Source organism: Chiloscyllium punctatum, chromosome 41, assembly GCF_047496795.1.
Source record: "Chiloscyllium punctatum isolate Juve2018m chromosome 41, sChiPun1.3, whole genome shotgun sequence".
NCBI classification, from domain to species: Eukaryota; Metazoa; Chordata; class Chondrichthyes; order Orectolobiformes; family Hemiscylliidae; genus Chiloscyllium; species Chiloscyllium punctatum.
In genome coordinates, this window is record NC_092779.1 from 58,441,667 (window position 1) to 58,453,277 (window position 11,611).

The 11,611-nt window shown below is 46.1% G+C and overlaps 3 non-coding genes across 3 annotated transcripts; all 3 read left to right on the forward strand.

Annotated features, from left to right (window-relative positions):
- Positions 1–962: 962 nt before the first annotated feature.
- Positions 963–1,035, forward strand: trnav-cac (transfer RNA valine (anticodon CAC)). The gene has a single exon. It is a non-coding gene; the product is annotated as a tRNA-Val (tRNA).
- A 4,976-nt stretch (positions 1,036–6,011) lies between these two features.
- On the forward strand, positions 6,012–6,093 carry trnal-cag (transfer RNA leucine (anticodon CAG)). Its single transcript has one exon. It is a non-coding gene; the product is annotated as a tRNA-Leu (tRNA).
- A 4,853-nt stretch (positions 6,094–10,946) lies between these two features.
- Positions 10,947–11,019, forward strand: trnav-cac (transfer RNA valine (anticodon CAC)). The gene has a single exon. It is a non-coding gene; the product is annotated as a tRNA-Val (tRNA).
- Positions 11,020–11,611: the final 592 nt, after the last annotated feature.

Sequence of the window (11,611 nt, forward strand, 5' to 3'; positions counted from 1 at the left end):
TAGTTGTGAGATTACTTTATAAATCATGCCCTCGGATTGTCTCACATTTACCATTCATGCATCTCTGTGTCTGAAAATGTATTAGGTATGCCAGCTTTGTTTGTGTTCCGTGTTAAATGCTTTCTGTTTTGCGATTCGCTCAATACTTTACGAGTTAACAGCGTTTCTGAGGAAACTTCCAGCTGCAAAAGTCCTTAACTGAGGATCTGGGAAAATTTCACAGAGTATGGTCAGTCGGAGCAAAAGTAAGGAAGTCGTTCCTTTCTGCAGTGTTTCGCAATACTACCTTTCCCGTGAGCATCGAACACAGTAAAGGATTGTGCCACAGACTGCGACGGCAAGCTCCGCTAAAAAGTAATCCTTTAAAGCAGGTGTAAGCAACACAACGTTTCTGGGGGACACCGCGTGGAAACAGATACTTCGGTGTATCTCGTCCATGCTCAGCACATAGCCAAATATAAACAAGTCCGGTTCCCCAGTATTTGGCCCCAAACCCTCTCAACCCATCCTATCCAGAAACTCATGCAATTTTCTGAGCCTCCTCCGCTTCCTCTGGGAGCTCATTCCATACACGCACAACCTTCTGTGTGGGAAATGTGCCTCAGGTCCTTTGTCAATTTCAGCCCACTCACCTTAAACCTATGCTCTCGAGTTTTCAACTCACCCCAACTTGGGTAAAACACGTAAATACTCAGTTTCCAACCCTTCCATTAGATCATGTCGCAGTCGTTACGCTGCAGGGAAAGTCGTCCCAGCCTAGTCGACCTCGCCCTACGGTCCAAACATTGACCACATCCTTGTCTATATTTTATCATCAATTTCACGTGTCTTTTTTTTATGTTTTGAAGATGTCAATTACGCTGGACAACAACGAGCTATTGGAAACAGAAAGGTGAAACGAAGAATGGCTTCAACGTTCAGTGCTGGTTGCGCCTGAGCTGCCGGACTGGCGGCTGCGGCTTGTTTCTGTAGTGTAGTGGTCATCACGTTCGCCTCACACGCGAAAGGTCCCCAGTTCGAAACTGGGCAGAAACTGCTTTGTTCTTCATCGGCAGCCTTTTACATGGACAAGAACGGTGCTTTCTTGCTTGCTTGCCCATCTGCAAACCTGCCTCCGAAGTTGCTTGAACAAATCTGCTCGCGTAGTGAAATGTAATGCATTTCCATTGAATGAATGTGCAAAGAATTGTAAAGTTTTTATCCAAACTGGTTCTGATCATATGCAATTCTGTTTGAGAGTGTAGTTACCCCCTTCTGATTCTTCTACGAAAAGCAGTACCGCATTTGCATTCCTTGCGCAGGCGGCTCGGTTCAAAGACAGGGAAGAAGCTGATGCGCTGGTGTCACAGTGCACCACGGATTCCTGAACTTGTCTGTCTGTTAAATGTACCCCAAAGGCGTCTCTGAAAGGCCTCGTTTGGAAGCTGTCTGTCGTTATTCAACGTACGAGAATTGGCACCAGAGGTCCTGAATCATGTTTTGGAGCAGTTCGCACTTGAGTGGCTCTTTCAATCAGCAACAGCAATGAAAGAAATTACACTCTCAGAGGAACCTCTGGACCTGTGCTTTCATGGTGTCGCTAGTATTAAGGTGCGCCCCGAGACCTAAGCCACGTTGGAACTGAAACGGAGGAATCGACAGAGAGGTTACAGAATGACATCGCATCCATTTGGTTTTCTTGAAATCACTGAGGAGCAGGAAAATGTAAACGGCGAAGTCGAGTGGGGAAGTCAGGCAGTTGCAGCTCTGGAGAAACTCCTTCTTTGTGACTCACTCAGCAACCAGACACGTGAAGGTGACTCAGAGGCGTGAGAGCTCTTCACATCGAGAACAAAAAGCAATCAAGGGCAGTTAGCACCTCTTCCGGAGTGGGGGTGGGGTGAGGTAATTATCTTTTGACTTTGTTACTATGTTGAGAAACTGCCTTTTAGATTGAGGTGAACAGAAAATGCATTTCTAATAAGCACCATGGAATTGAGCAAAATTTATTGAGTCGCTTCTCGTCGATTCCCACACAGGTTTCCAACTCAGTTGCTATCCATGTGGCTGATGTCCAGGAGTGAACATCTCTGCAGCAAATTGCACGGTTAGGGTAAAAGGCAAGGAAAGTGGCATCTAGAACTGGCTCCGAGGTCAGAGCATCCTCCCAATGTGATCTGTCGTTCTCGAATAGGAATGCGACCTCCGGTTTTAGGGTGGAGAACATTGTTTGGGACTCTTTTTCTGCAAAACAGACACAGTGACTGAAATTACGCTGCACGGTATGATGTGGAACACGGCTTTGTGCATTTTCCCTGTAGTCCGGTGTGCTTCATGTTCCGCGTAAACGTGATACTTGCCCTGTTTCAAGCAATGGGTGAAATCATTTAGCAAAGCAAGAATCGAAATTGCAGTAATGTCAAGCAGCTCGTGGTTATTTGACCAAATCATAACCGAACATATATTCTCACAGATACATTTGGAGCTGAAAGGAGTCTGAGAAGATAGACTCAGCTTACCATTGATTTTTGTCTGGATTGATGGGCTCTCATTATCTGCTGCGAAATTGATATTGTAGACGGGCACATCCCAGCAGCTGTGCGAGTCGGAGAGGGATCATGGAACCATTTTCATGTGACTTGGCATCTGTTGTTATGCAGGAGAGCACAGTTGGAAATGCAAGAAAATGGTGCGCGTGGCCGGCTGGTAGTGTGGCCGAGCGGTCTAAGTCGCTGGATCCAGGTTCCAGTCTCGAAAGGGGCGTGGGTTCGAATCCCACCACTGCCATTTCTGCAGATCAACTCCAACGCTGCATCTTTTTTGTTAAAATGCTGTTTCTGTCCCCACTGTATTGATGTTGAAAACAAAAGTAAAATGGCTTTGCTTCCCGGGGAATTAACTGTGGTGTGGGATAGTGCCGAATATTTCAAAGTGTCTCAGTCTGTCATGATCGTGTTCGCCTCCCGCGCAGAAAATCGCAAGCAGCTGTGCTGTTCCAGGCAAGTTGAGCTTGTACTGGAACCGAATGGAGACCGGTATTTCATCGCTGTTGTGAAACAAAGTCCTGGGGTGACTCGACTCGTCGTTATTTGGTTTTTCGGCCAATGGGAAAATCGTTCCAACGAATTTCGATGTGATATGTTGTTGAATTTCTCCCATTTCCTTCGTTTCCGTCCTGGAGACATCGGAAGGGAAAGGTAATCTAATCGAGACTGTGATTGGTGAAATTCACTTTTTATGGCCCATTCTTATTAGGTTCTTTCTTTCTTTCTTTTCAGTATTGTCTGGGAAGTGGTGGTTCCCTAAGGCTGCAGTATGTGTGAAAGAGTAGTTTGGAATTGTCCTGTTGTTAGTTGTGAGATTATTTTTCAATCATGCCCTCGGACTGTCTCACATTTAGCATTCATGCATCTCTGTGTCTGAAAATGCATTAGGAATGCCAGCTTTGTTTGTGTTCCGTGTTAAATGCTTTCTGTTTTGCGATTCGCTCAATACTTTACGAGTGAACAGCGTTTCTGAGGAAACTTCCAGCTGCAAAATTCCTTAACTGAGGATCTGGGAAAATTTCGCAGAGTATGGTCAGTCGGAACAAAAGTAAGGAAGTCGTTCCTTTCTGCAGTGTTTCGCAATACTACCTTTCCCGTGAGCATCGAACACACTAAAGGATTGTGCCACAGACTGCGACGGCAAGCTCCGCTAAAAAGTAATCCTTTAAAGCAGGTGTAAGCAACACAACGTTATTTGGGGACACCGCGTGGAAACAGATACTTCGGTGTATCTCGTCCATGTTCAGCACATAGCCAAATATAAACAAGTCCGGTTCCCCAGTATTTGGCCCCAAACCCTCCAACCCATCCTATCCAGAAACTCATGCAATTTTCTGAGCCTCCTCCGCTTCCTCTGGTAGCTCATTCCATACACGCACAACCTTCTGTGTGGGAAATGTGCCTCAGGTCCTTTGTCAATTTCAGCCCACTCAGCTTAAACCTATGCTCTCGAGTTTTCAACTCACCCCAACTTGGGTAAAACACGTAAATACTCAGTTTCCAACCCTTCCATTAGATCATGTCGCAGCCGTTACGCTGCAGGGAAAGTCGTCCCAGCCTAGTCGACCTCGCCCTACGGTCCAAACATTGACCACATCCTTGTCTATATTTTATCATCAATTTCACGTGTCTTTTTTTTATGTTTTGAAGATGTCAATTACTCTGGACAACAACGAGCTGTTGGAAACAGAAAGGTGAAACGAAGAATGGTTTCAACTTTCAGTGCTGGATGCCCCTGAGCTGCCGGACGGGCGGCTGCGGCTTGTTTCTGTAGTGTAGTGGTCATCACGTTCGCCTCACACGCGTAAAGTCCCCAGTTCGAAACTGGGCAGAAACTGCTTTGTTCTTCAACTGCAGCCTTTTACATGGACAAGAACGGAGCTTTCGGGCTTGCTTTCCCATCTGCAAACCTGCCTTCGAAGTTGCTTGAACAAATCTGCTCGCGTAGTGAAATGTAATGCAATTCCATTTAATGACTGTGCAAAGAATTGTAAAGTTTTTATCCAAACTGGTTCTGATCATATGCAATTCTGTTTGAGAGTGTAGTTACCCGCTTCTGATCCTTCCACGAAAAGCAGTACCGCATTTGCATTCCTTGCGCAGGCGGCTCGGTTCAAAGACAGGGAAGAAGCCGATGCGCTGGTGTCACAGTGCACTATGGATTCCTCAACTAGTCTGTCTGTCAAATGTATCCCAAAGTCGCCTATGAAAGACCTCATTTGGAAGCTGTCTGTCGTTATTCAACGTACGAGAATTGGCACCAGAGGTCCTGAATCATGTTTTGGAGCAGTTTGCACGTTAGTGGCTCATTCAATCAGCAACAGCAATGAAAGAAATTACACTCTCAGAGGAACCTCTGGACCTGTGCTTTCATGGTGTCGCTAGTATTAAGGTGCGCCCCGAGACCTAAGCCACGTTGGAACTGAAACGGAGGAATCGACAGAGAGGTTACAGAATGACATCGCATCCATTTGGTTTTCTTGAAATCACTGAGGAGCAGGAAAATGTAAACGGGGAAGTCGAGTGGGGAAGTCAGGCAGTTGCAGCTCTGGAGAAACTCCTTCTTTGTGACTCACTCAGCAACCAGACACGTGAAGGTGACTCAGAGGCGTGAGAGCTCTTCACATCGAGAACAAAAAGCAATCAAGGGCAGTTAGCACCTCTTCCGGAGTGGGGGTGGGGTGAGGTAATTACCTTTTGACTTTGTTACTATGTTGAGAAACTGCCTTTTAGATTGAGGTGAACAGAAAATGCATTTCTAATAAGCACCATGGAATTGAGCAAAATTTATTGAGTCGCTTCTCGTCGATTCCCACACAGGTTTCCAACTCAGTTGCTATCCATGTGGCTGATGTCCAGGAGTGAACATCTCTGCAGCAAATTGCACGGTTAGGGTAAAAGGCAAGGAAAGTGGCATCTCGAACTGGCTCCGAGGTCAGAGCATCCTCTCAATGCGATCTGTCGTTCTCGAATAGGAATGCGACCTCCGGTTTTAGGGTGGAGTACATTGTTTGGGACTCTTTTTCTGCAAAACAGACACAGTGACTGAAATTACGCTGCACGGTATGATGTGGAACACGGCTTTGTGCATTTTCCCTGTAGTCCGGTGTGCTTCATTTTCCGCGTAAACGTGAAACTTGCCCTGTTTCAAGCAATGGGTGAAATCATTTAGCAAAGCAAGAATCGAAATTGCAGTAATGTCAAGCAGCTCGTGGTTATTTGACCAAATCATAACCGAACATATATTCTCATAGATACATTTGGAGCTGAAAGGAGTCTGAGAAGATAGACTCAGCTTACCATTGATTTTTGTCTGGATTGATGGGCTCTCATTATCTGCTGCGAAATTGATATTGTAGACGGGCACATCCCAGCAGCTGTGCGAGTCGGAGAGGGATCATGGAACCATTTTCATGTGACTTGGCATCTGTTGTTATGCAGGAGAGCACAGTTGGAAACGCAAGAAAATGGTGCGCGCGGCCGGCTGGTAGTGTGGCCGAGCGGTCTAAGGCGCTGGATCCAGGTTCCAGTCTCGAAAGGGGCGTGGGTTCGAATCCCACCACTGCCATTTCTGCAGATCAACTCCAACGCTGCAGCTTTTTTGTTAAAATGCTGTTTCTGTCCCCACTGTATTGATGTTGAAAACAAAAGTAAAATGGCTTTGCTTCCCGGGGAATTAACTGTGGTGTGGGATAGTGCCGAATATTTCAAAGTGTCTCTGTCTGTCATGATCGTGTTCGCCTCCCGCGCAGAAAATCGCAAGCAGCTGTGCTGTTCCAGGCAAGTTGAGCTTGTACTGGAACCGAATGGAGACCGGTATTTCATCGCTGTTGTGAAACAAAGTCCTGGGGTGCCTCGACTCGTCGTTATTTGGTTTTTCGGCCAATGGGAAAATCGTTCCAACGAATTTCGATGTGATATGTTGTTGAATTTCTCCCATTTCCTTCGTTTCCGTCCTGGAGACATCGGAAGGGAAAGGTAATCTAATCGAGACTGTGATTGGTGAAATTCACTTTTTATGGCCCATTCTTATTAGGTTCTTTCTTTCTCTCTTTTCAGTATTGTCTGGGAAGTGGTGGATCCCTAAGGCTGCAGCATGTGTGAAAGAGTAGTTTGGAATTGTCCTGTTGTTAGTTGTGAGATTACTTTATAAATCATGCCCTCGGACTGTCTCACATTTAGCATTCATGCATCTCTGTGTCTGAAAATGCATTAGGTATGCCAGCATTGTTTGTGTTCCGTGTTAAATGCTTTCTGTTTTGCGATTCGCTCAATACTTTACGAGTTAACAGCGTTTCTGAGGAAACTTCCAGCTGCAAAAGTCCTTAACTGAGGATCTGGGAAAATTTCACAGAGTATGGTCAGTCGGAGCAAAAGTAAGGAAGTCGTTCCTTTCTGCAGTGTTTCGCAATACCTACCTTTCCCGTGAGCATCGAACACAGTAAAGGATTGTGCCACAGACTGCGACGGCAAGCTCCGCTAAAAAGTAATCCTTTAAAGCAGGTGTAAGCAACACAACGTTTTTGGGGGACACCGCGTGGAAACAGATACTTCGGTCTATCTCGTCCATGCTCAGCACATAGCCAAATATAAACAAGTCCGGTTCCCCAGTATTTGGCCCCAAACCCTCTCAACCCATCCTATCCAGAAACTCATGCAATTTTCTGAGCCTCCTCCGCTTCCTCTGGGAGCTCATTCCATACACGCACAACCTTCTGTGTGGGAAATGTGCCTCAGGTCCTTTGTCAATTTCAGCCCACTCACCTTAAACCTATGCTCTCGAGTTTTCAACTCACCCCAACTTGGGTAAAACACGTAAATACTCAGTTTCCAACCCTTCCATTAGATCATGTCGCAGTCGTTACGCTGCAGGGAACGTCGTCCCAGCCTAGTCGACCTCGCCCTACGGTCCAAACATTGACCACATCCTTGTCTATATTTTATCATCAATTTCACGTGTCTTTATTTTATGTTTTGAAGATGTCAATTACGCTGGACAACAACGAGCTATTGGAAACAGAAAGGTGAAACGAAGAATGGCTTCAACTTTCAGTGCTGGTTGCGCCTGAGCTGCCGGACGGGCGGCTCCAGCTTGTTTCTGTAGTGTAGTGGTCATCACGTTCACTTCACACGCGAAAGATCCCCAGTTCGAAACTGGGCAGAAACTGCTTTGTTCTTCATCGGCAGCCTTTTACATGGACAAGAACGGTGCTTTCTTGCTTGCTTGCCCATCTGCAAACCTGCCTCCGAAGTTGCTTGAACAAATCTGCTCGCGTAGTGAAATGTAATGCAATTCCATTGAATGACTGTGCAAAGAATTGTAAAGTTTTTATCCAAACTGGTTCTGATCATATGCAATTCTGTTTGAGAGTGTAGTTACCCCCTTCTGATTCTTCTACGAAAAGCAGTACCGCATTTGCATTCCTTGCGCAGGCGGCTCGGTTCAAAGACAGGGAAGAAGCTGATGCGCTGGTGTCACAGTGCACCACGGATTCCTGAACTTGTCTGTCTGTTAAATGTACCCCAAAGGCGTCTCTGAAAGGCCTCGTTTGGAAGCTGTCTGTCGTTATTCAACGTACGAGAATTGGCACCAGAGGTCCTGAATCATGTTTTGGAGCAGTTCGCACTTGAGTGGCTCTTTCAACAGCAACAGCAATGAAAGAAATTGCACTCTCAGAGGAACCTCTGGACCTGTGCTTTCATGGTGTCGCTAGTATTAAGGTGCGCCCCGAGACCTAAGCCACGTTGGAACTGAAACGGAGGAATCGACAGAGAGGTTACAGAATGACATCGCATCCATTTGGTTTTCTTGAAATCACTGAGGAGCAGGAAAATGTAAACGGGGAAGTCGAGTGGGGAAGTCAGGCAGTTGCAGCTCTGGAGAAACTCCTTCTTTGTGACTCACTCAGCAACCAGACACGTGAAGGTGACTCAGAGGCGTGAGAGCTCTTCACATCGAGAACAAAAAGCAATCAAGGGCAGTTAGCACCTCTTCCGGAGTGGGGGTGGGGTGAGGTAATTACCTTTTGACTTTGTTACTATGTTGAGAAACTGCCTTTTAGATTGAGGTGAACAGAAAATGCATTTCTAATAAGCACCATGGAATTGAGCAAAATTTATTGAGTCGCTTCTCGTCGATTCCCACACAGGTTTCCAACTCAGTTGCTATCCATGTGGCTGATGTCCAGGAGTGAACATCTCTGCAGCAAATTGCACGGTTAGGGTAAAAGGCAAGGAAAGTGGCATCTAGAACTGGCTCCGAGGTCAGAGCATGCTCACAATGTGATCTGTCGTTCTCGAATAGGAATGCGACCTCCGGTTTTAGGGTGGAGTACATTGTTTGGGACTCTTTTTCTGCAAAACAGACACAGTGACTGATATTAAGCTGCACGGTATGATGTGGAACACGGCTTTGTGCATTTTCCCTGTAGTCTGGTGTGCTTCATGTTCCGCGTAAACGTGAAACTTGCCCTGTTTCAAGCAATGGGTGAAATCATTTAGCAAAGCAAGAATCGAAATTGCAGTAATGTCAAGCAGCTCGTGGTTATTTGACCAAATCATAACCGAACATATATTCTCATAGATACATTTGGAGCTGAAAGGAGTCTGAGAAGATAGACTCAGCTTACCATTGATTTTTGTCTGGATTGATGGGCTCTCATTATCTGCTGCGAAATTGATATTGTAGACGGGCACATCCCAGCAGCTGTGCGAGTCGGAGAGGGATCATGGAACCATTTTCATGTGACTTGGCATCTGTTGTTATGCAGGAGAGCACAGTTGGAAATGTAAGAAAATGGTGCGCGCAGCCGGCTGGTAGTGCGGCCGAGCGGTCTAAGGCGCCGGATCCAGGTTCCAGTCTCGAAAGGGGCGTGGGTTCGAATCCCACCACTGCCATTTCTGCAGATCAACTCCAACGCTGCAGCTTTTTTGTTAAAATGCTGTTTCTGTCCCCACTGTATTGATGTTGAAAACAAAAGTAAAATGGCTTTGCTTCCCGGGGAATTAACTGTGGTGTGGGATAGTGCCGAATATTTCAAAGTGTCTCTGTCTGTCATGATCGTGTTCGCCTCCCGCGCAGAAAATCGCAAGCAGCTGTGCTGTTCCAGGCAAGTTGAGCTTGTACTGGAACCGAATGGAGACCGGTATTTCATCGCTGTTGTGAAACAAAGTCGTGGGGTGACTCGACTCGTCGCTATTTGGTTTTTCGGCCAATGGGAAAATCGTTCCAACGAATTTCGATGTGATATGTTGTTGAATTTCTCCCATTTCCTTCGTTTCCGTCCTGGAGACATCGGAAGGGAAAGGTAATCTAATCGAGACTGTGATTGGTGAAATTCACTTTTTATGGCCCATTCTTATTAGGTTCTTTCTTTCTTTCTTTTCAGTATTGTCTGGGAAGTGGTGGTTCCCTAAGGCTGCAGTATGTGTGAAAGAGTAGTTTGAATTGTCCTGTTGTTAGTTGTGAGATTACTTTATAAATCATGCCCTCGGATTGTCTCACATTTAGCATTCATGCATCTCTGTGTCTGAAAATGCATTAGGTATGCCAGCTTTGTTTGTGTTCCGTGTTAAATGCTTTCTGTTTTGCGATTCGCTCAATACTTTACGAGTTAACAGCGTTTCTGAGGAAACTTCCAGCTGCAAAAGTCCTTAACTGAGGATCTGGGAAAATTTCACAGAGTATGGTCAGTCGGAGCAAAAGTAAGGAAGTCGTTCCTTTCTGCAGTGTTTCGCAATACTACCTTTCCCGTGAGCATCGAACACAGTAAAGGATTGTGCCACAGACTGCGACGGCAAGCTCCGCTAAAAAGTAATCCTTTAAAGCAGGTGTAAGCAACACAACGTTTCTGGGGGACACCGCGTGGAAACAGATACTTCGGTGTATCTCGTCCATGCTCAGCACATAGCCAAATATAAACAAGTCCGGTTCCCCAGTATTTGGCCCCAAACCCTCTCAACCCATCCTATCCAGAAACTCATGCAATTTTCTGAGCCTCCTCCGCTTCCTCTGGGAGCTCATTCCATACACGCACAACCTTCTGTGTGGGAAATGTGCCTCAGGTCCTTTGTCAATTTCAGCCCACTCACCTTAAACCTATGCTCTCGAGTTTTCAACTCACCCCAACTTGGGTAAAACACGTAAATACTCAGTTTCCAACCCTTCCATTAGATCATGTCGCAGTCGTTACGCTGCAGGGAAAGTCGTCCCAGCCTGGTCGACCTCGCCCTACGGTCCAAACATTGACCACATCCTTGTCTATATTTTATCATCAATTTCACGTGTCTTTTTTTTATGTTTTGAAGATGTCAATTACGCTGGACAACAACGAGCTATTGGAAACAGAAAGGTGAAACGAAGAATGGCTTCAACGTTCAGTGCTGGTTGCGCCTGAGCTGCCGGACTGGCGGCTGCGGCTTGTTTCTGTAGTGTAGTGGTCATCACGTTCGCCTCACACGCGAAAGGTCCCCAGTTCGAAACTGGGCAGAAACTGCTTTGTTCTTCATCGGCAGCCTTTTACATGGACAAGAACGGTGCTTTCTTGCTTGCTTGCCCATCTGCAAACCTGCCTCCGAAGTTGCTTGAACAAATCTGCTCGCGTAGTGAAATGTAATGCAATTCCATTGAATGACTGTGCAAAGAATTGTAAAGTTTTTATCCAAACTGGTTCTGATCATATGCAATTCTGTTTGAGATTGTAGTTAACCCCTTCTGATTCTTCTACGAAAAGCAGTACCGCATTTGCATTCCTTGCGCAGGCGGCTCGGTTCAAAGACAGGGAAGAAGCTGATGCGCTGGTGTCACAGTGCACCACGGATTCCTGAACTTGTCTGTCTGTTAAATGTACCCCAAAGGCGTCTCTGTAAGGCCTCGTTTGGAAGCTGTCTGTCGTTATTCCACGTACGAGAATTGGCACCAGAGGTCCTGAATCATGTTTTGGAGCAGTTCGCACTTGAGTGGCTCTTTCAATCAGCAACAGCAATGAAAGAAATTGCACTCTCAGAGGAACCTCTGGACCTGTGCTTTCATGGTGTCGCTAGTATTAAGGTGCGCCCCGAGACCTAAGCCACGTTGGAACTGAAAC